This window comes from Ascaphus truei, chromosome 14 (assembly GCF_040206685.1).
Source record: "Ascaphus truei isolate aAscTru1 chromosome 14, aAscTru1.hap1, whole genome shotgun sequence".
Classification (NCBI taxonomy): domain Eukaryota; kingdom Metazoa; phylum Chordata; class Amphibia; order Anura; family Ascaphidae; genus Ascaphus; species Ascaphus truei.
The window spans coordinates 53,628,852-53,651,030 of NC_134496.1; the positions used below are offsets into that span (position 1 = coordinate 53,628,852).

At 49.5% G+C, this 22,179-nt stretch overlaps 1 protein-coding gene across 1 annotated transcript in view; it reads left to right on the top strand.

Annotated features, from left to right (window-relative positions):
* The first annotated feature begins 503 nt into the window (after positions 1-503).
* LPP (LIM domain containing preferred translocation partner in lipoma) overlaps positions 504-22,179 on the top strand; it is a 243,942-nt gene continuing 222,266 nt past the window's right edge. Inside the window, exon 1 of the mRNA XM_075571029.1 lies at positions 504-636. The gene's annotated coding sequence lies outside the window, so the exon portion shown is untranslated. The remainder of the gene's footprint in view (positions 637-22,179) is intronic.

Consider the following 22,179-nt stretch of genomic DNA (forward strand, 5'->3'; position numbering starts at 1 on the left):
CTCCCTCCCCCCGGTATGCGGGTGAGTCTCCCCCCCTCCCTCCCCCCGGTATGCGGGTGAGTCTCCCCCCTCCCCCGGTATGCGGGTGAGTCTCCCCCCTCCCCCCCGGTATGCGGGTGAGTCTCCCCCCTCCCCCAGGTATGAGGGTGAGTTTCTCCCCCCCCAGGTATGTGGGTGAGTAGTCTCCCCCCCTCCCTCCGGTATGCGGGTGAGTCTTCCCCCTCCCCCCCGGTATGCGGGTGAGTCTCCCCCCCTCCTCCCCGGTATGCGGGTGAGTCTCCCCCCTCCCCCCCGGTATGCAGGTGAGTCTCCCCCCCTCCCCCCCGGTATGCGGGTGAGTCTCCCCCCTCCCCCCCGGTATGCAGGTGAGTCTCCCCCCCTCACCCCCGGTATGCGGGTGTCTCCCCCCCCCGGTATGCGGGTGAGTCTCCCCCCCGGTATGCGGGTGAGTCGCTGTTACATTGAATCATTTCCTCTGTAACATATTAACCAGGCGGCATTGAGGGGGCGGGGCCAGTGTCACGTGATGAGGGAGAAGCCGGGGCCCCGCCCCCTCACAGGAACTCCAGGATGTGACCCGAGAGAAGTTGGTGTGAGCGGGTAACATGCGGGTAACCTGCTGGTGACATTGTTCCGGTAGGTAGGTGTCCCTGTGTGACCCGTGCTTCACTGATACTCCAGGGAGACTCGGCTCACCCCAATCCGGGTGTGTCCTGCCCAGCCCTTTGTGTGGATTCACTTAACCCCTTTCCTGCCAGAGAAGCGGCACTTACATCTGTGTCTCCCACTCACTGTCTCCCACCAACTGTGGGAGACACAGTGAGTCTTCTCCCACACTCACTGTCTCCCCCCCCCACTCACTGTCTCCTCCCCCACTCACTGTCTTCTCCCCCACTCACTGTCTTCTCCCCCACTCGCTGTCTCCCTCCCCCACTCGCTGTCTCCCTCCCCCACTCGCTGTCTCCCCCCCCACTCGCTGTTTCCCCCCCACACTCGCTGTCTCCCCCCCCACTCGCTGTCTCCCCCCCCCACTCGCTGTCTCCCCCCCCCACTCGCTGTCTCCCCCCCCCACTCGCTGTCTCCCCCCCCACTCGCTGTCTCCCCCCCCACTCCCTGTCTCCTCCCCCCCACTCCCTGTCTCCTCCCCCCCCTCGCTGTCTTCCCCCCCTCGCTGTCTTCCCCCCCTCGCTGTCTTCCCCCCCCCTCGCTGTCTTCCCCCCTCGCTGTCTCCCCCCCCCCTCGCTGTCTTCCCCCCCCCACTCGCTGTCTTCCCCCCCCACTCGCTGTCTTCCCCCCCCACTCGCTGTCTTCCCCCCCCACTCGCTGTCGTCCCCCCCCACTCGCTGTCTTCCCCCCCCACTCGCTGTCTTCCCCCCCCCCCACTCGCTGTCTTCCCCCCCCCCCACTCGCTGTCTTCCCCCCCCCCACTCGCTGTCTTCCCCCCCCCCACTCGCTGTCTTCCCCCCCCCACTCGCTGTCTTCCCCCCCCCCCCCACTCGCTGTCTTCCCCCCCCCCCCCACTCGCTGTCTTCCCCCCCCACTCGCTGTCTTCCCCCCCCCACTCGCTGTCTTCCCCCCCCCCCACTCGCTGTCTTCCCCCCCCCCACTCGCTGTCTCCCCCCCCCCCCACTCGCTGTCTCCCCCCCCCCCCACTCGCTGTCTTCCCCCCCCCCCCACTCGCTGTCTTCCCCCCCCCCCCCACTCGCTTTCTTCCCCCCCCCCCCACTCGCTGTCTTCCCCCCCCCCACTCGCTTTCTTCCCCCCCCCCCCCCACTCGCTGTCTTCCCCCCCCCCCCCCCCACTCGCTGTCTTCCCCCCCCCCCCCCACTCGCTGTCTTCCCCCCCCCCCCCCACTCGCTGTCTTCCCCCCCCCACTCGCTGTCTTCCCCCCCCCCACTCGCTGTGCGTCGCCCCCCCACTCGCTGTGCGTCGCCCCCTCACTGTGTGGGGTCTTGTGTTTTAGAAGTGAGAGAAACCACATTTTACACAAACCCCACATCTGGAAATGTCCCTGAAATTCCCTTTGCCCCAAATCCCTGCGTGGTCCCCACGGCGTGGTCCCCACGGCGTGGTCCCCACGGCGTGGTCCCCCCGGCGTGGTCCCACGGTTTTACGCCCAGGTTGCGTGGGGCCTGGTGGAAACCTGTAGTAGTAGGCCCAGCTGCACTTGTGGGTCAGGCTCTCGCAGCGTTAACTTGGGTTGTCTTGTAGAAATAAGGTGGACTGGTGTTGGCCCACGGTCAATATGGCGAGAAGCAGATTAACGCACAGGTAACAATGCATCAACTACCACTTGCTTGTATGCCAGTGTTACCTGTGCGTTACCCCGCCACCCCAATATTGGACGGGCTGGTGTTGTATGTGTGCTCCTGGCATGATGTATTTATTGGTGGTCTACCACACGTTCTTGGCAAAGTCTTGGTTTCAGATGCTCATATGTACTTGTGGACCAGGTAAGTGCTGCTCTGAATCGTTTAGTCACAAGTCCGTGCTCAGTGTTTGTTTTATATTTTCAGATATTCCCTGAAAAGTGATATTTTGTGTGCGCATAATGTTGCGAAAATGTTTGCTTTGGTGAGGAGGGACCACCTTGGAATGAATGGTAATAACCTGCGTTAAATGTGAATGCATCTGTACCCTGACTTTAGTACACTTCCTGGTGTAAAATTAGTACGCACACGCCCCTTCACACCCAATCGCAAGCTTTCTATGGGTCGGACCTTCTAGTTAGAGCAGCAGTGAGTTTATTTAATTTAATATTTGAATATTGTACAGATTCATTGTGTGTTTGTGTGTGTGTGTGTGCGTTTACACACACACCACACTAAGTTAAGTTATGGTGGGTAAAAAAAGTGACAAAAACCCTCCACAGTAAAGCATATATCAAATGGAAATATTACTGTATGCTCATTTGCATGTCTTAGACAGGTCTGAGCTGTGAAATGCAGCAAGCGTAAGCTTATAGGGGACAATGTTAAATGGTTTTGAAGCAAAGGGTGGCACTGTGTGCTCATTTGCATGTAATTTCCCAGAATCCCTTGCTGCAGTGGAAGTGCTGTGTGCTGGGTGATAATGGGGAAAGGCGGGGTTGCAGACCTGTCTAAGACATGCAGATGAGCGCACAGTAATATTTCCATTTGCTATGTATGTATGTGCCAGTATTTTCACTCCCTTCCAGTCTCCGCCGTGGCTGGATACAGCGCTCCCGATCCTGCTTTGATGTCGCACTAGTAAAGCAGGATAGGTCGCGCTGTTGCCGGTTGTGCTGTTGCCGGTCGCCGCGGAGACTATCAGGAGCAAAATGTTAGCCGCCTCGGCGACAAAGCGCTGCTTAAAGCTGACTTTGTGTGTTGAACTTTTTTCTTTAACGCCCAATACAAAATCGGTGCCGCGTGCCCGGCCGGTGCCGCGTGCCCAGCCGGTGCCGCGTGCCCAGCCCGTGTCGCGTGCCCAGCCCGTGTCGCGTGCCCAGTCCGTGTCGCGTGCCCAGTCCGTCTTCATTTTCTGGGTGGTTTTACTCGCCCTGTTTTGAAATGTCTGTTTCTGCTACAGATGTCTCCTCTGGCATAACTGTCTCGCCCCGAAAAGCTGGGCCCGTACCTGAGCACAGGTATGTGCACCCATTGTATAAATACATTCTCCCAAATACTTTCCTTCTTTTTATTTTAAAGTTCTCTATCAATAACCATTGTGGGTGCAGAATGTTTTATACTCTGGCTGCGCTTATAGTGCCGGCGACGCGACGCGACGTCAGGCTGCGCTTATAGTGCCGGCGACGCGATGTCTGGCTGCGCTTATAGCGCCGGCGACATAAGGCTACGGTCCCTGGAAAAATCAAATTGAGATGACTTCCAGCGATCGCGACCAAGCTGTTACTCCGTCGCGGCGCGCTTACTTTAACGCAACGTCGCCGGCACTATAAGTGCAGCCTTACTACTTCTGCATGGTACAAGTACTGTACTGTAGTATTAATTGAGTACACTTGAACTGAGACAAAGTAACAATATGTGCAGTGTAAAGCCATGTTCTGCACTTCCATATTCACTGTTCTTGCCCCAGATGTGCTTGAGACGTCTGCATTCCCTGGTAAATGAGTTGGTATACATACATGACACATGTTCTCTCCAACCTCTTACTGACACGGACACATTGTGGGTAGACAGCCGGTTTAGTATGTGTGAGGATTCTCTTCTGCACACTCCTGAGTGGATCATATCCTGGTAGGAAGAGAGAGGATTAGGTTTTGTCCCGTGCTCCACACCATGGAGCCCTGTGGCACGTTGAGTTGGAAGGGGGGGAATACCTATCTGATTTCAAATGTCCCTGTTAAGTAAGGACCGAGGCCCCAGCATGGGTCTGCTGCCCTCATAAGGGCTCGGGGTGATGGCCCCGGGAGGTTAGTTTAGCGCATGGCCCTGGCTACATGCGGGTGGATGCATGACCTTCTGGCAGATAGTCAGATGCTAGCTAGAGGAGGGACAAGGCCAGAGGGGGCCTTAAGAAGAGGCGAGTGGGGTACCTTGACAGAATACGACACTCCAAAAGGTGTGGGTCACTCGTTTATTAACTGGACCGCCAGACGGGCACAGGACAGACTGTATGGTCTGTGCATGCAATGTCTTGTATATAATGTATACCCTGTTCATTTATGTAACTGTATTTGTAACCATGTATTATTTGTCATATTAACTATGTCCAGGACATACGTGAAAACGAGCGGTAACTCTCAATGTATTACTTCCTGGTAACACATTTTATAAATAAATAAAATGGTCTACTACAACTACAGATCCCACGGAAAAGCTGAACATACGCTGGCTATGGAGGAGAGGGGTGGGGTGCTTTTCTGCCAACCCAGAGCATGGCACTGGCCCATTATGAAACAAAGCCAGATGTGGTGCTAATACACCTGGGCGGCCTTGACACGGGTATAGAGGACTCGGTAGATTTTAAGTTACAAATGCAGGCTTACAGTGCCAGGGTAATGGCCCTAAGGGACCATGTAATAATTGTATGATCTGCAATTATACCAAGGAGCGGCCTGTAGCTGGGCTGGCCTAGAAATTATGAGAATATTTAATCAAAGCCAACAGCAAATTCATCTCGTGTAGGGAGACGTACAAGGAAATAGATGCCCAATATCGCCAATGGTACAGGAAGGATGGGGTCCACCTGTTGGACGCAGGTATAGACGTGTTTAACCATAACATACGGAGAGTGTTGGAGGCAAAGACAGAGCAGTGCTCAAAGTCGCAGGTAAAGGATGGGGGTGAGGAGCTGTTGAGGGTTCCCCCGGGTGGCAGGACTGCTGGCCTAGCCAGGTCCATGGATGCAGAAAAGCTGACTGTTTTATGCCTTGGCCTTATAACTGGGTTACCCCAAGAGGAGATCGCTAGGCTGTGTGCGCTGGCAGCCTCGCTAGGGGACATTTTTGTTATGGCACAGCTTTAGGGCCTCTGGGATGTAGGGTTGGAGCTTCCTCCACAATTGGTACTTGCTATGGCCGTCCGGGAGTTTCTAGGGGATTTTATACGTACATAAAAGCTGTTACCTGTTATCCCACTACAAAGGTGTGGAACTCCAGTTATTGGTCATTGGGGTAAATAACAAATAATATAAATAACACTCAAAGGGGAGAAGTGCTTCAGACAAAAATAGCATTTAGGAAAAGGAGTCCCTGCTCTGAAGAACGTACAGTCTAATTGGTAGGTAGGGAGAACGTGCAGAGACAGTAGGAGGGCGTTCTGGGAAATGTGTCTGCAAGGGGCCAAGCTTTATGTATGAGGAGTAAATTCTCAGCCACGGAGCTACTTATATGCTTCGTTAAGCAAGTGTGTCTTAAGGTGGATCTTAGAGATAGAGGGTGCTAGTCGGGTATTGAAGGGAAGGGCATTCCAGAGGTGTGGGGCAGTCAGTGAGAAAGGTTTAAGGTGGGAGAGGGCTTTAGATACAAAGGGGTAGAGAGAAGACATCCTTGAGCGGAACGCAAGAGTCGGGGTGGTGCATATCCGGGGTGCGCAATCTCTCCCTGCTGCACCCCCTGCCTACTTCCCTCCCTGCTCGTGCCCCCTCTCCCTTACCTTGTCTCCGGCTCTCGGCATCAAATGACGCCACGGGTTGACATCACGTTACCATGGTAATGTTACGTGACCAAATGGCGACGCGTCGCGGAGGCCTCACGCCATCTCCCGGCATTAATTTAAATGCCTTGGGGGAAGCACATGGGGCCTCTGCAACCGCTGCGCCCCCCCCTGAATAATCTTGCAACCCCCCTGGGGGGCGCGCCCCTGGTGCATGGCAAGAAATTAGGGCTGTGATATAAGGAGGGGCAGAAGAGTGTAAAGCTTTAAAAGTGAGGAGGAGAATTGAGTGTGAGATGTGGGATTTGATCGGAAGCCAGGAGAGGGATTTCAGCACGGGAGACGCGGAGATAGATTTAGGAAAGAGTAGAGCGATTCTGGCAGCAGCGTTTAGGATAGATTGTAGGGGAGACAGGTGAGAGGCAGGAAGGCCGGACAGCAGGAGGTTACAGTAGTCGAGATGGGAGAGAATGAGGGTCTGTGTCAGAGTTTTAGCAGTCGAGCAACAGAGGAAAGGGCGTATCTTTGTGATATTGCAGAGCAAAAAGCGACAAGTTTTAGAAACGTTTTGAATGTGAGAGGAGTAGAGTGTGACCCCTAGGCAGCGTGCTTGGGCTACTGGGTGAATGATGGTACTTCCAACAGTAATGTGGAAGGAGGTAGTAGGGCCAGGTTTGGGAGGAAGTAAGAGGAGCTCTGTTTTTGCCATCTTAGGCCACGTCCATAGAAGGACAAGCCGCGCTGAGCCGTGCGGACGCTCCGCGCTGAGCCCCTGCATCCTCAATGAGGATGTCTTTAGAGGGGGCTCACGCGAGCGTCCGCAGGCGTGCTGAGGTGTTGGGTTTTTCAGCCGACAGCCAAGCTGTTTTTCAGAGCGCTGTCGGCTGAAAACGTCCAATCAGCGCGAAGCAGCGTCAACGTCACGGCGCCGTGACGTTGGCGTAGGTGCGTCGCGGCGATTGGCCCAGCGACGTCACTGCCCTGCCTCCCCCCGCCTCCCGATCGCGCACGCTGGCTCGCCTGCATGTGCATGAAATGCAAAAGTTACTAGTAACCAGGGCGGCCACATTTCTGTCTTATAGTAATCCGGTATGAAAGTGTGACATCACAATGAGGGATGAATGATTTGCAAATGCTTGGGGCGGAGCGGTATCTCCCGCGTGACACTATATTCTCTGGTTTTTATCCTCTGCGCTTGGCTGGGCGGGGAAAGACGCGTGCTGACCTAACAATTAGCGGTCGGAGAAAAAGTAACGGCTAAAGGGGTGCGGGTCAGGGTTCTATGAGATGACCAGGCAGTGTCCTAACTTTATTATTTTAATCATTTACTAAGGCGACATCTATCGGAAAATGTAACTATCTATTATAAGTAGAAATCTATTATATATTTTTTGGCTGATTTCATTGCAGTAATTTAAAGTTCAGGCATTTCACATCTCGGCGCTAAAGTACAGGACAATGATGCGTTATGCGCCCGACAGACCTTTCCGGGACAAGTCAATGAAATAAGGGACAGTCCCAAATATATGGGACGTCTGGCAACCCCAACTACTACACTTCTCAAGGGGTTCATGCTGGCAGAAGGTGCTGCAATGTAATTATAAGGGGTTATCTTGGATATGTGACACGCCTTGTGCTGTAACGGTGTCAGTCAGTATATAACGTTCACAAACTTGTAATCATTGGTTTCCCTTTATCTCTGTGCCACTCACTCCTGCAAAGCTTCCTATCTGTAAATATCATTGAACATAAAGGTATGTCCCTTATCTAAATGAACACGCTCGCCCGTTCCTAACCAGGACACTGAGTCCCGGGCGGAATAAGCGGGAGCTGATAAGGGAACCGGCCCAAATGATCTGAAATGGTTGGATTCACTGCAGCAAAGTCGGCGTGTCGCACACTGAGTGCGCGTTACGCAGTCGGTGTGTCGCACACTGAGCCCACGCTATACGGTCGGCGTTTCGCACACTGAGCACAAATTGCGCGGTTGGCGTGTCGCACGCTGCATGTTACGAGTTTGGCATGTTGCACACTGCACGTTGCGTGTTTGGATATGTTGCACACTGAGCGTACGTTGCGCGATTGGCGTGTCGCACACTGCACGTTACGCGTTTGGCATGTTGCACCCTGAGCACACATTGCGCGGTTGGCGTGTCGCACGGTGCATGTTACGAGTTTGGCATGTTGCACACTGAGCGTACGTTGCACGGTTGGCGTGTCGCACACTGCACGTTACGCGTTTGGCATGTTGCACACTGAGCTCACGTTACGCGGTTGACGCGCCATGTGGTCAGCAGAATGGAATCTTCTATTTTAATGCTCCGTGTGACGAAATTAAATCCTGTCCCCTATCTGTGGGTATAATAATAATAATAATAATAATAATAATAATAATAATGTTTGTTCTTGTATAGCGCTGCTAGTTTTACATAGCACTTTACAGAGACATTTTGCAGGCACAGGTCCCTGCCCCGTGGAGCTCACAATCTATGCTTTTGGTGCCTGAGGCACAGGGAGATAAAGGGACTTACCCAAGGTCACAAGGAGCCGACACCGGGAATTGTACCAGGCTCCCCTCAGTGCCAGAGTCAGTGTCTTTACTCACTGTGCGTGCGTGCGCGTGTGTGCGCCCCGCTCCTTCAGCCCTTAATACCTCGGTCTGGGGCATTTCGCCGCGACCAAGTGACCACATGCGTTTGGCCGACAACTCGCGTCGCTGCCGGGGTACACAGCTGCCGGACGCTTCAAAGTCCCTAACTTTAACCCTTACCCCCTTATCCTGGAACCCCTTAAGTTAACCCCCTACCCTTGCGTTAGAAACGGGCGACGGTTCAGTGTCCAGCGGAGGATCGTCTGCGGCCGAACACAGCGATCATTTCACCTGTCCCATTCCGACATTACCACCGTAACCCTTTCACTGCCAGTTCTAGCTTTACCTTTGAGTTCGAGAAGAGGCGATGATCTTTGAAGCAGGTGAACATGGCTGAAACCCTAACGAGATAGTCAGCTCTCCCGGGCGGGGTTTGTGCTGATGAAGTTCTGAGCACCGGGGGATCTTTGGGGGTTATTTATTAAAGGGAGTTATAATATGCGAGTTGGGATTTCTCTATAACTCCTACTGATGATCCTTGAAACTACATGGGGCAAAATTAGAGCCAGGTATCTCACTACATCAAGGGGTGGCCATCTCCAGTCTTCAAGGGCTACCAACAGGTCAGGTTTTCAGGATATCCCTGTGTGGCTCAGTCGAAGACTGCATCTCCTGTGCTGAAGCAGGGATATCCTTAAAACCTGACCTGTTGGTAGCTTTTGAAGACTGGAGAACTACATTGATGCTGATAAGGCTGAGGCCCAGGTGTTGGCGCTGCACACGCGTCTGCCTGGCTGGCGGCGCGTGCAGCCGAGATCCCTGCTCTGCGGGGGGGGCGGCCATGACTTCACCCGGCAGGTTTGCCCTCATTGGCTGAACCGCCGGGGGCGTGGCCAGCGCTCCATCACGAGTTGGGAGCACATATTTCCTGTCTTCAGAGAAATTTGTTGGCACAAAGCGGCGGGCCGGCCCGGTGAGGGGCGGCACTTGTCCCTGCGGCGCCCGCCATACCGCAGCGGGGACCTGGCCTAACGTGTTCATTGTGTAGCTTGTTACACAAATCTCTGCAACCTTCCAGCATTATATAAGAAAGTAACATTGGTATTAAAGCTGCAGTTCAAGCAATATCCTACATGTGTTTTTTTAAATCCGTTTTATACTAAGAGAAAATATTGTAGCGTTTAAAAAAATAAATAATTTTAAAGACATTTTTAATGTATTCTAATGTAACAAGCATTTTTTGTTCCTATAGCAACCATTTACAAAGTCATATCCCCTTCCCCTTCTGAAACAGCATCACCTTTTTGAGCCGTGCGCTCTCGAGCAGGGAACCAATTGCATCTAGTGCCTGCCTGGTCACATGATCTTCCTCGCAGAACTTTGGCTGTCAGTGCAGCAGAAGAGGGCCCAGGATGCATTTAGTGAAACCTGAGCCGAATCTTCAGGGATCGATTTCCAGGAGAACGGATCGATCAGCTGCTTAGCTGATCGCTTGTCGGTGTGCAGATTGTACTGATGCACATACTGGAATAAAGAAATGTAAACGGCCGCTTGAACTGCAGCTTTAAGCTGCCCAACTCCTGCGCAGCGCCCTGTATTACCGTGGGGACATCTGCTTTATAAACAGCCTGTCCATGGGAGACCTTTTTTCCTCCTGTGAAATCCCTGGATGCTAATAAGTTGCATACACCTGTATCTCCCGCAGTGCGAATCACTGCGCCCGTGAGACCGCCGAGCTGGCGTTTTCCATGACGCGTAACAAAAAGTATGTATAGTTTTTTTTTTTTTTGTTTCTTCTTGGACATCCTCTGAGAATGAATATTAAACACTCGGAGGACATGGTTTGATGGCCTCAGTTAAACCTCGATGGTATTCAGAATGTATGGGAAAGGGATGATAACCAGATAATCTCCTGGCTATAATTACAAGATAAACTTGCTGCAAATGAATCACCTTAGAAATAAATCATTGCATCTTCTTTTTTAAAGAACAGGAAAAATATTAGTATTTTTTGTTTGGGGGTGGGGGGGAAGATGGAAGAAAACCTTTAATATGAATACTATGAGCGTTGTCAGTTTAGGCGGTTCACCCTTATGGAAATAAACTCGCTCTGAGGTGGGTAACCCTTTCTCTGACATTTATTGGTTGTATTCGGATTGCTTACTAAACTTTGCAAATCTGTCACCAAAAGATTAACTGTGAAAAGCACAAGCGCAAATATGGCAGAATATTATCCAATACGTGATGCGTTTCTTAGGGCCGCATTGTGACTGCTGAAGAGAAAATGGTAAGTAGCCGGGCAGTTAAAAAATCCAGTGATGGCCATTTCTATGTCATACCGATTAGTACAGGGGCTCCAGTCTTCCAGTGCCACCCTAATTTATTTCCAGGGCCACCAACAGATCAGGTATTCAGCATCCCTGCTTCAGCGCAGTGGCCCAGCCGAAGACATTTTTTATTTATTTTATTTTTTTAAACATTGCTTATCTAATAAAGCACATATATCTTCCCCCCCCCCCCCCCCCACCTTTTTGGCATCTTTTTCTAGCTGGATCAGAATGACATATTTTATGTTGATAGACGCACAGCTTCCGTTCATGATGCAGATCGTCACTCCGCAGAATTAGATTCTTCCCAAAATATGAACATTTCAAAACAAAGTGCTCTGATTTCCCCGTTCACATCTGGCCCAAATACCTTTCTGACCCCGTGGCCCACCTGTTTTGCTTTGTTTGCATGCCCGCGGTGCTAATTTTGGCCCCAGATGCTGACCGCGCACATTTTTTGCCGTGTATTTATTATGAGCCGTGTCCTGAGCTGACACGATCTTCAATGTGTCCTTGTTGTATTGCGTTCTGCTGAGCCGACGCTGGCACTTAATCTCTGAAGAATAGCTCCGGTCTCTGCGACACGTGGGGATGTGTGCTGGGGAGGAGGACGGCATTGCAAGGTAGAACCAGGACACACTTTCCTTCGCGCTTCTACCTTTTTTTAAAGAGCATCACTCCATCTTGTCTGTGTACCGTTATCCGTGGGGGTCGCAGTCCTCCCAAATGAACTAAAAAGAAACGATCGCAGAGCCTGATCATACATATTGTGCTGAACTATTTCCAATTGTTGATTTTTACATTTTAATTCGTCATTGTTTGTTGTCACCGGTTTTATTTCAATGCATCATCGGTTACCATGACAACCTCTGTCTTGTTGATGGTAAATGGCAGTGGCCATTTTAAACACCCGGGGAGGCAAATTTGCAGCAACTGATTTTAAACGAATTTAAATTGGGTGGGAAAGTTAAACACCGCAGTAAAAGGCCTTTGCAGTTGTAAAAAGAAACAATATGTTTATTTTTTGTACGGGGAGCAGAGCCGATTGATGCCTTTACGTCGGGCACGGTGCCACATGGAAATGGTATAAATATCGGAAATCCTGCTTCCAAGAGAGATTCGGGGGTAAATCTAAAGCATTTCTTACATTTTAAAGCAAATAAAAATCCCCCTTGTAAGCACATTAGCATGTCTCAGGCAGGTACACAAACACGCCCTTCCCCATTATCTCTCTGCATACAATACTTCCACTGCAGTGAGGGATTCTGGGTGATGATATGCAGGCATAAGCTTATAAGGGTCCATGTAAAATGGATAAGCAGCTAAGTAACACACTGTGTGCTCATTTGCATGTCATTACCCAGAATCCCTGGCTCCCGTGGAAGTGTTGAAGGTTAAGAGATAATGGGGAAAGGCAGGTTTGCAGCGGTGTCAGACGTGTGAATGTGCACACCTGTGGGATTTTCACTCGCTATATAGGGCCTTTTTGTCCCTTTTTTTTTTTACTCGCCATAGTTTGCATTTGGAAGGAATGTAAACGCTCACAGATCCTGTAGTTGATGGATGAGCTGCTTTTACTCAGATATGTTAATTGGGGGAGCGCCATTTAACCTCTTCCCTGCCAGAAGGCTCAGCAATATCCTGAAAGCCTCCGTCCCCCTTACTAACCCACACTGGGGTTGCATTAAAATGAAAGCACTCAGGAATGTGACACAACTTCAACCTGTTTGGGAGTTTCTTGCTCAAACTGACATGTTAAATGTCTTTTAGATATTTAGGCCCAAAAGCCAAACTCTTAACAATAAACACAACCGCAATTCATGCATAAAATACAGTGTATGTAAGAGCTCCGTTACCTTTCTAAACCTGAATAAAGTGAGCGGAGTTTTTCAAAAGATACAATAGCACCCAAATGAGATGTCCCTGAAAGCTTCTGTGGCTGCGCTTATAGTCACAGCGGCGCGATGTCGCGTCAAAACATGCATTGCCGCCGTCGCGTGTGCTTATAGTAAGCGCGACGGAGCGACGGCTTGGTCGTGATCGCTGGAACTCATCCCAATTTGATTTTTCCAGCGACCGCAGCCTGACGTCACCGTCGCGTCGCCGGCACCAATAAGCGTAGCCTAAGGCTAAGATTGTAGTACGTACTGGCGCCGCGACGGACCGCGTGGCCTCGCGCGCGATGAACCGCATAGCCTCACATGTTGCCCAAGCGATGTGTGAACTGATCTGGACGTGATGGGGAGGCATGGCGGACGCGTCACAAAGCTGGCTCGCCCTCATTGGCTGAACCGCTGACGCAACGTGGCCGCGCTTGGAAAGACAATGTTTGTCTTTTCAAAAGGCGGTCTCTCCGTCGTGCTCTGGCGCACTAGGCGGAGCCTCCTAGGGATTATGCTATTTGTGCTTGTCGCACGGACTATAATGTCAGCCTAATACCAGGTTTGTGAGCAGCGTGAACAAGAAGGAAAGCGGCTGACTGGGAGAGACACGGCCTTTTTCTTTAAAAACCCTTTGTGTAGGGATCCAAAGTGAGGTACCGCGGTGCGTTGGGGGCGCCTGGGAACGGCCTCGGTCTCCCTGTCGGTTCCAGCGTTTTTAGTCCTCATTGCAATGTGTTTATATATTTTCCCCCTGTTCCAGTTCTTGGATTCCCACGCTTCGTTGTTGTTTTGCGCTCCTGCCTCTGTTGTCTGGCTACGAGTTAAAGTATCGTGTTTGTTTGCTTGTTGTCCTATTAGCACTTTATTGTGACTACAGTTTGCTTTATTTGTTTTTGTATGCGTTGGCGATTAAAAAAAGCGTATCTCTTTCCTGCCACGTTGCTGTGCTGCCTTTGGGAGTATCTCTTTACCTGTGCCGATTTTTATTCATGCTTTGAATGCTGAGTACACCTTTTGTGATTTTGAATCCTAGAAGGGGGACTTTGGGTTTTTAGAAGTGCACGTACTGTGTACCGAGGGTTCTGCCTGCTCCGAAACTGCGCACCGTATGCAACCGCAGCTGCAGTCCCAGTAATTGGCTGCAAGCACTTTCCTTGGTGGCAGCATTCCTCTGCGTCTCTCCTGAATGAAGCGAATGACCGGCAGGTCACTCGGCGATCACCTTTCATACTTATTAATATGCTTGCTGGCCGGTTTATTTAAAAATTGTCAACGAAACCAGTCATTTGCTGACTAAATTGCACCGGTGCGATTATTGCTTCATGGAAATTGGGCTGCAAATTGCTTGTTTGGACAGCGATCGCTGGGATTCCACTTTGCGTCCCGCAGAGCTGCCGTTCTTTTGCCTCTCGCATATAATATTATGAAACGTATACACTGTTGGTTTAGTTTTTGCTGGCTGTGCGCTATTGTTAACTAAATGTCTGCCAGAGGCCTGCGGCCCATTGCAGATTTCAAGTTTCGACACCCAGTTTCAGTGCTGCAAGTCACCGCTGTGCCACCATGCAGGCGTGCTGGCGACCGCACTTTGCTGCATCATGCACGCCGAGTTGTCGCACTGTTCTGCTTCCTGAAGTCACTCGCCATAACGCTGATACAATCTGCAGTGTAATGTAACTTTGGGAAGCACAGGTGATTGACAGCTCTGCTTTTTAAGACGTTCAAAAACAATAATGGTGACCTAACCCCTCAACCCAATACTCTAGTGCTAATTGTATTGTATGTCTTTATTTATATAGCGCCATTAATGTACATAGCGCTTCACAGTAGTAATACATGTGGTAATCAAATAATATATAGACATAAACGTAACATTAAGGAAGAGGAGTCCCTGTCCCGAGGAGCTTACAGTCTAATTGGTAGGTAGGGAGAACGTACAGAGACAGTTGGAGGGAGTTCTGGTAAGTGCGTCTGCAGGGGGCCAAGCTTTATGTATCATGTGTTCAGAATATCCACAGTGCTATTCATATGCTTCTTTAAGCAAGTGTGTCTTAAGGTGGGTCTTAAAGGTGGATAGAGAGGGTGCTAGTCGGGTACTGAGGGGAAGGGCATTCCAGAGGTGTGGGGCAGTAAGTGAAAAAGGTTTAAGGCGGGAGAGGGCTTTAGATACAAAGGGGGTAGAAAGAAGACATCCTTGAGCAGAACGCAAGAGTCTGGATGGTGCATAACGAGAAATTAGGGCTGAGATGTAAGGAGGAGCAGAAGAGTGTAAAGCTTTAAAAGTGAGGAGAAGACTGGAGTGTGAGATGCGGGATTTGATCGGATGCCAGGAGAGGGATTTCAGGAGGGGAGATGCTGAGACAGATCTAGGAAAGAGTAGAGTGATTCTGGCAGCAGCGTTTAGGATAGATTGTAATCATGATCTATTTATACACGGTGCACATAGGAATGATATCTATTATCAAGGTAGGTCCTAGGAAAGGGGCCAGAAAAGGTCCTATGTAATGCACTCCGTGTAGGATAAGATAATTGGACTATGGGTCCATGAGAACACAATGTCTCAAATAAAGCCGATCCTCTAAGCTTGGTCTTGGGACCGCGAGCTCCTGTATCTCTTCTGCAGGGTGGGCTTTATTGCATTCTCCAAGACGTCTGCCTGCTCGCCCCCACCAGCTGTTTCTAGCCACTCTGTTATCTGACCCATTAAGATGTTTCTGCTTCATAGTAACCCCTGTTCCACCTCCCAGGTACGGAGCAGTGTCTCTTACTGTACTTGTAAAACAGCGTACTTAACATTCCTGTCATTTCTAGAAGATGCTATGGTAGACCCTGCAGACACCTCACCTGTCCCATCAGTGCAGGTCTGACCTCACATGACCTCACTTTGCCCCACACTCTAATTCCCCTGCAGCTGAGACACGGATTACGATGAGTTATTCTTGTATAAATCGTGTTGTGCTCCATCCTTTACAAAATGAAATGCAAACACAAGTTAAACAAGGCACCAGGCATTGAGGATAAAGAATTTGTTGTCAAATTTCTGTTAGTGGTTTTTTCTGAATGGTTTATGCATTGCTGTTGAAATGAAATAATAACAATTAGACAATGTTGTGTTTCCTCTCTTCTCTGTGCAGAGGAGGAAACACAGGGGGGGACACTATAACATTGGTAGTGTAGGCACCTGCTGAAAGGGTTACCTTGACATGGTTGCAGGGCGACATTGTAACCAAATGGCCCATACTTAGAAGAAGGCTAAATATAGAAATGAACTAAATTTGTCGTGTTGGGTGTTCATTGGTTACTGTTAAAATGCAATAAGATTTGCTAGCTAAATTAGATTTATTTACATTAGAAAAGAGGCGTCTCAGAGGGGATATGATAACTATATACAAATATATTCGGGGACAATACAAGGAGCTTTCAAAAGAACTGTTCATCCCACGGGCAGTACTAAGGACTCGGGGCCATCCCTTAGGGTTAGAGGAAAGGAGATTTCACCAGCAACAAAGGAAAGGGTTCTTTACAGTAAGGGCAGTTACAATGTGGAATTCATTACCATGGAGACTGTGATGGCAGATACAATAGATGTGTTCAAAAAAAGGTTGGACATCTTTTTAGATAGGAAAGGTATACAGGGATATACCAAATAAGTAAACATGGGAAGGATGTTGATCCAGGGAGTAATCCGATTGCCAATTCTTGGAGTCAGGAAGGAATTAATTTTTCCCCTTAATGGGGTTTTTTGTTTTCCTTCCTCTGGATCAATAAGTAAGTATAGATATAGGATAAAATATCTGTTGTCTAAATTTAGCATAGGTTGAACTTGATGGACCTACGTCTTTTTTCAACCTCATCTACTATGTAACTATGTAACTATGATTTAAAGTAGCATTTCAAGCTGCCATTTAAAAAAAAAATTGTATTTCCATTCAATATGTGCATCAATACAATCTACACTATGTAATTAGCGAAGTTGCTGATCGATCCGTTCTCCTGTGAAGATTCGGCTTGGGGGTTCATTAAATGGCTGTCAGTGCAGCAGAAGAGGACCAAAGATGCAAAGTTCTGTGGGGAAGATCATGTGACCAGGCAGTCCCTAGATATAATTGGTGCACTGCTAGAGAGAGGGCGGAGCTCAAAAAGGGGTGTGTCAGAGCCTGGTTCAGAAGAGGAAGGGAATGTGACTTTGTAAATGGTTGCTATAGAAACAAAAAAGCTTGTTACATTATAATACATTAAAAATGTCTTTTCAATTGATTTTTTTTTTAAATGCTACAAGTATTTTCTCATAGTCTAGAACTGATTTATAAAAAAAAAACACATGTAGGATTATTGCTTAAACTGCAGCTTTTAGTTGCAGAGTACAAAGTCAATAAAATGTGACAAGTCTGCCATTGTGCGCTAGCAATGTTCCTGTCTCTGGTTTTGGAAGCATCCTTCTTAGAACTAATATTTGAGAGTAGCGCAGTGCAATATTGTGTGTGTGTGTGTGTGTGTGTGTGTGTATGTGTCTCATTGTTGTATTGGTAAAAGTTATTAACTAAATTGAGTACTGAGGAAAACGTGATTTAAATGTTCTTTTTGACATTATTTCAAGATCATACTTAATGAATTGTATGTTTTGGTAACTTTGAACTATGCCTAAATACTCATTTAATGTGTTTTTCTATAGAAATGCCAAGAAATTCCAAGTCAGGAAGAAGTGCATTTAGTGAGTTTTTGCCAAAAATGCACTTAATGTTTTACATATACAAGGTGTGTGTGTGTGTGTGTGTGTGTGTGTGTGTGTGTGTGTGTCCGTCCTGGTACATGCAATCTCTCTTTGTCTTTTGCACTTTGCTTAATTGTGTTTCTTCCACCATATCCACACATGTCACTGAGAGATGATCCTGCTTTGTAGACTCCGCGTGTTTCTTTCCCCATTTGGGGATACTGTGCTTCCAAAATAAATTTTCAAGTTGGCCAAAGCTGCTGCACCCCTCGTTAGCGCGCCCCTCGTTATTACTTTCCGTGTGGGGGATCTCTGTTTAAACATAAATAGATGTAATGTATCTTGACCTTTTTATTTAAGAAATCAAATTGCAAAAGATCTAGCGGCTTAAATAAGTGCCATTTGGGTTAATAAAATGTATATCGGGGTGCAAAACGTCTTCTAGAAAGACTGGGGACTCCACAGGCAATCTCTCTATATAGCTCTGTTTAGGAGTCTGCATGTCTGACTGCTAATGGGAGTAGGGTTGTGCCTTGTTATGGAGGATTAATGGTCCAGGGTTTGGGGAGGTACCACGATTCTATTTGCAATAAGACCAGGCAGCCACGGAGCCTCCAGCTGTTACATTTCCCCTGTACGAGTTATCGGATGCAAGGGATTCACCCGCCCGCTGTAATAAGAGCTTCCCGGTGCTGTATGTTCCTGCCAGGCAAACGGGTTACACATATTGCGTTCGTGGTAACGGTCCCTTTCTTGGATGCTCTGTAATTTATCTCCAAATAAATCATTTTCAGCTACAAAAAAAAAATCACGGATTTTTTTTTTTTTTTTTTTAACTTTTTGGGGATACTGTCCATGTAAAATACCTTTTCAAGGTGGTCAAAGTTCATTGTTTACTGCTTGGGGTCACCTGTGATTACTTCAATGTTGGCATTACTTTGCCTGGGGATTTGATACTATATACAGTGTCAAGCCTCTCAGCAGTTGAAACAAATAAATTTAACGCATCTTGCAGTTAATTTCCTTGCTGAGAGTTGTATGAGCCCATAACTCAAGCAGTGCATTTAATGGACAGATAATGTTTGGGTTGGAAGTGATTATAAATGTTAAAGTCTGAATTTATTTACTTAGTTTTTATTCTAATGTGTTTATTTTATTACTAGCTGTTACTCTTTCCAATGTTCTAGGCCTTTTTAGTTCCTGGAATTTAGACCAATCGGAAAGCTCAATTCCTGAATGTTGAAATGTTTGCCTGTGATGTATTCTGCGCTTGAAAAATAAACAATAATAATCCATTGTAACGATCAATAAATCGTTCTCCCCAAAAGAGCATGACAGGGGCAGGTGGGGGGCTGGGGGTGTAAGATATTTATATTCAGTATTCTGTTAAAGGAGAAGTTACATTTACTTTCTGGTTTAAAAAAAATAAATACAAAATTACATTTAAAGCCCCAGTTTATGTTTCAGGATTGAAACGAGGTTCGCCGTGAGCCAAACGTCACTATTTCCAGCTCCATGGATGCCCTTATTGCTGAGAGACTTTCCAGCAAAGTCACTTGGTTTAAATCTCCCTCAGGGGAAACAAAATGGCTGACAAATCTGGAACCAATAGGAAGGTGCAACATCGCTTGCGGCTTCCTACTGGACGCCCATTTGAATCCCCTCAAAAAACCTGGAAGCAATACCGGTCACTTCAGCAGTAAGTATCTCGGGACCCAGGGGAGTCCCTGGAGCCGGAAACAAGGCGGTTCTGAAAGACCCGACTGTTCCAATGCTGGGTAAAAAAAACACAAAAAAAACTTGAGGCTTCTGGGTAATATTACTGTGTGTGGGACCCGGAGACGTGCAGCCCCGGGGTCTTCAATGGGGTCTCTAAACGGGTCAGATCAGAAAGCGTTTAGGAGTAAAGGGCCACAAACGCCGATGTCATTCTACATGCATGATATGTTATCATTGTGCGAGTTTGTATAACACCTGTACCATATAGTCACATGACCTTCCCTTACACGTGCGTTTCTGTGGGACGCACGGCCCTGCGCTCCTGCTCATGTCGCTGGGGCAGCTAAGCCCTGCGCTCCTGCTCATGTCGCTGGGGCAGCTAAGCCCTGCGCTCCTGCTCATGTCGCTGGGGCAGCTGTGTCCTGGGCTCCTGCTCATGTCACTGGGGCAGCTGAGCCCTGGGCTCCTGCTCGTGTCTATGGGGCAGCTGAGTCCTGGGCTCCTGCTCATGTCGCTGGGGCAGCTGAGCCCTGGGCTCCTGCTCGTGTCGCTGGGGCAGCTGAGTCCTGGGCTCCTGCTCATGTCGCTGGGGCAGCTGAGCCCTGGGCTCCTGCTCGTGTCGCTGGGGCAGCTGAGTCCTGCGCTCCTGCTCATGTCACTGGGGCAGCTGAGCCCTGGGCTCCTGCTCGTGTCGCTGGGGCAGCTGAGCCCTGGGCTCCTGCTCGTGTCGCTGGGGCAGCTGAGTCCTGGGCTCCTGCTCATGTCGCTGGGGCAGCTAAGCCCTGCGCTCCTGCTCATGTCACTGGGGCAGCTAAGCCCTGCGCTCCTGCTCGTGTCGCTGGGGCTGCTGAGTCCTGGGCTCTTGCTCGTGTCGCTGGGGCAGCTGATCCTGCTCATGTCGCTGGGGCAGCTGAGCCCTGGGCTCCTGCTCATGTCGCTGGGGCAGCTGAGTCCTGGGCTCCTGCTCATGTCGCTGGGGCAGCTGAGTCCTGGGCTCCTGCTCATGTCGCTGGGGCAGCTGAGTCCTGGGCTCCTGCTCATGTCGCTGGGGCAGCTGAGTCCTGGGCTCCTGCTTATGTCGCTGGGGCAGCTGAGTCCTGGGCTCCTGCTCATGTCGCTGGGGCAGCTGAGTCCTGGGCTCCTGCTCATGTCGCTGGGGCAGCTGAGTCCTGGGCTGCTGCTCATGTCGCTGGGGCAGCTGAGCCCTGGGCTCCTGCTCATGTCGCTGGGGCAGCTGAGGTTGGTTGTAATGGCTAAAATGGATTACCTAGTCTATAGTCTCAAAACCAGCTTAGCCATTACAACCAACCTCACACTGATGATACCCATCAAGGTTGAAACATGTCTGTGAGTGGGTTTAATGGCTTTGCATCTCATCCCAGCCCCTGTCTAAAAGCTGTGTTTAAAACAGCATGCATTGGCTTGAGGATTTGCTTGTGTAATACGAGCTTGAGACAAAAGGTGGCACTGAGTGCTCATTTGCATGTCATTTCCCAGAATCCCTTGCTGCAGTGGAAGCGCTGTGTGCTGGGTGATAATGGGGAAAGATGGGGTTGCAGACCTGTCTAAGACATGCAAATGAGCATACAGTAATAGTGTGTGTGTGTGTGTGTGTGTGTGTGTGTGTGTGTGTGTGTGTGTGTGTGTGTGTGTGTGGTCCCTCTAGTCTGACCCACCCAATCTCATATTGGCCACTGTGGTCTAACCAGTCCCCCATTACATGGTCGTGTCTGATGGTGCACCTGTAGGCAACAGGACTCCTGAGTCTCCCGCATGATGGTATTCGGGGATTGTCAACCCAGAGGTAGCTGAGGTAGTGTGTGCGAGTCCTACCTACATACAGTGCAGCGCCTCCACCTCATCAGGATCTCGGCGTCCGCCAGGAGATGGGTCTGATGAGGAACTCCTCGGTGGTGCCTTCCGCTGGAGAGTAACTTCAGTCTCACACAGTGGAATGTCTTTGATCAAGGGCATCTTTATTATAGTGGTATGGGCAAGCTGCCCCTCCCAGCCAGCTGTCTCAGCCGCACATATTCCTTTGCTGTCCCTTTGACAGGTACGCCCTCCCAATGGAGTGGGATCCCCTCTCCCCGCCGGGAGATCACCCCTGTGCCAGGTCCCTGGACACAGTGTGGCTCTTAACCAGCTTGCCGTAGAAATGCACCACTAGTTACGGCACTAGTGGGTCCTTTTGTCCCAACGCACTCCAACAACTCAGTAACAATTCAGCAACACACTAAATTTGGGCAGTTCTGTGCCTTATATACTTCAGGAACTGTCACAGCTCTGATGTCACTAATAATGGACTCAGAGTACAGGCATACCCCGCATTAACATACGCAATGGCTCCGGAGCATGTATGTAAAGCGAAAATGTACTTAAAGTGAAGCATTACCTTTTCTCCACTTATCGATGCATGTACTGTACGGCAATCGTCATATACGCGCATAACTGATGTAAATAACGCATGTGTAACAGGCTCTATAGTCTCCCTGCTTGCGCACAGCTTCGGTACAGGTAGGGAGCCGGTATTGCTGTTCAGGACGTGATGACAGGTGCATGCGTGAGCTGCCGTTTGCCTATTGGGCGATATGTACATACTCGCAAGTGTACTTAAAGTGAGTGTACTTAAAGCGGGGTATGCCTGTATGCAGCCACTCCCATCCATACATAGGGCACCTCAACAGGGTGTGAGGGCAAACCTCCATGATTACTGCTGGCATCCCTGTAACTTACCAGGTTTACTGCCAGCAGGGGAGACAACTGCAGACCATTTCACAGCATGGCTACATATATATAGGTATAGATATAGATAGATAGATAACCATTTTAAAAATGGTTTTTGAAGCAAAAAGTGGCACTGTGTGCT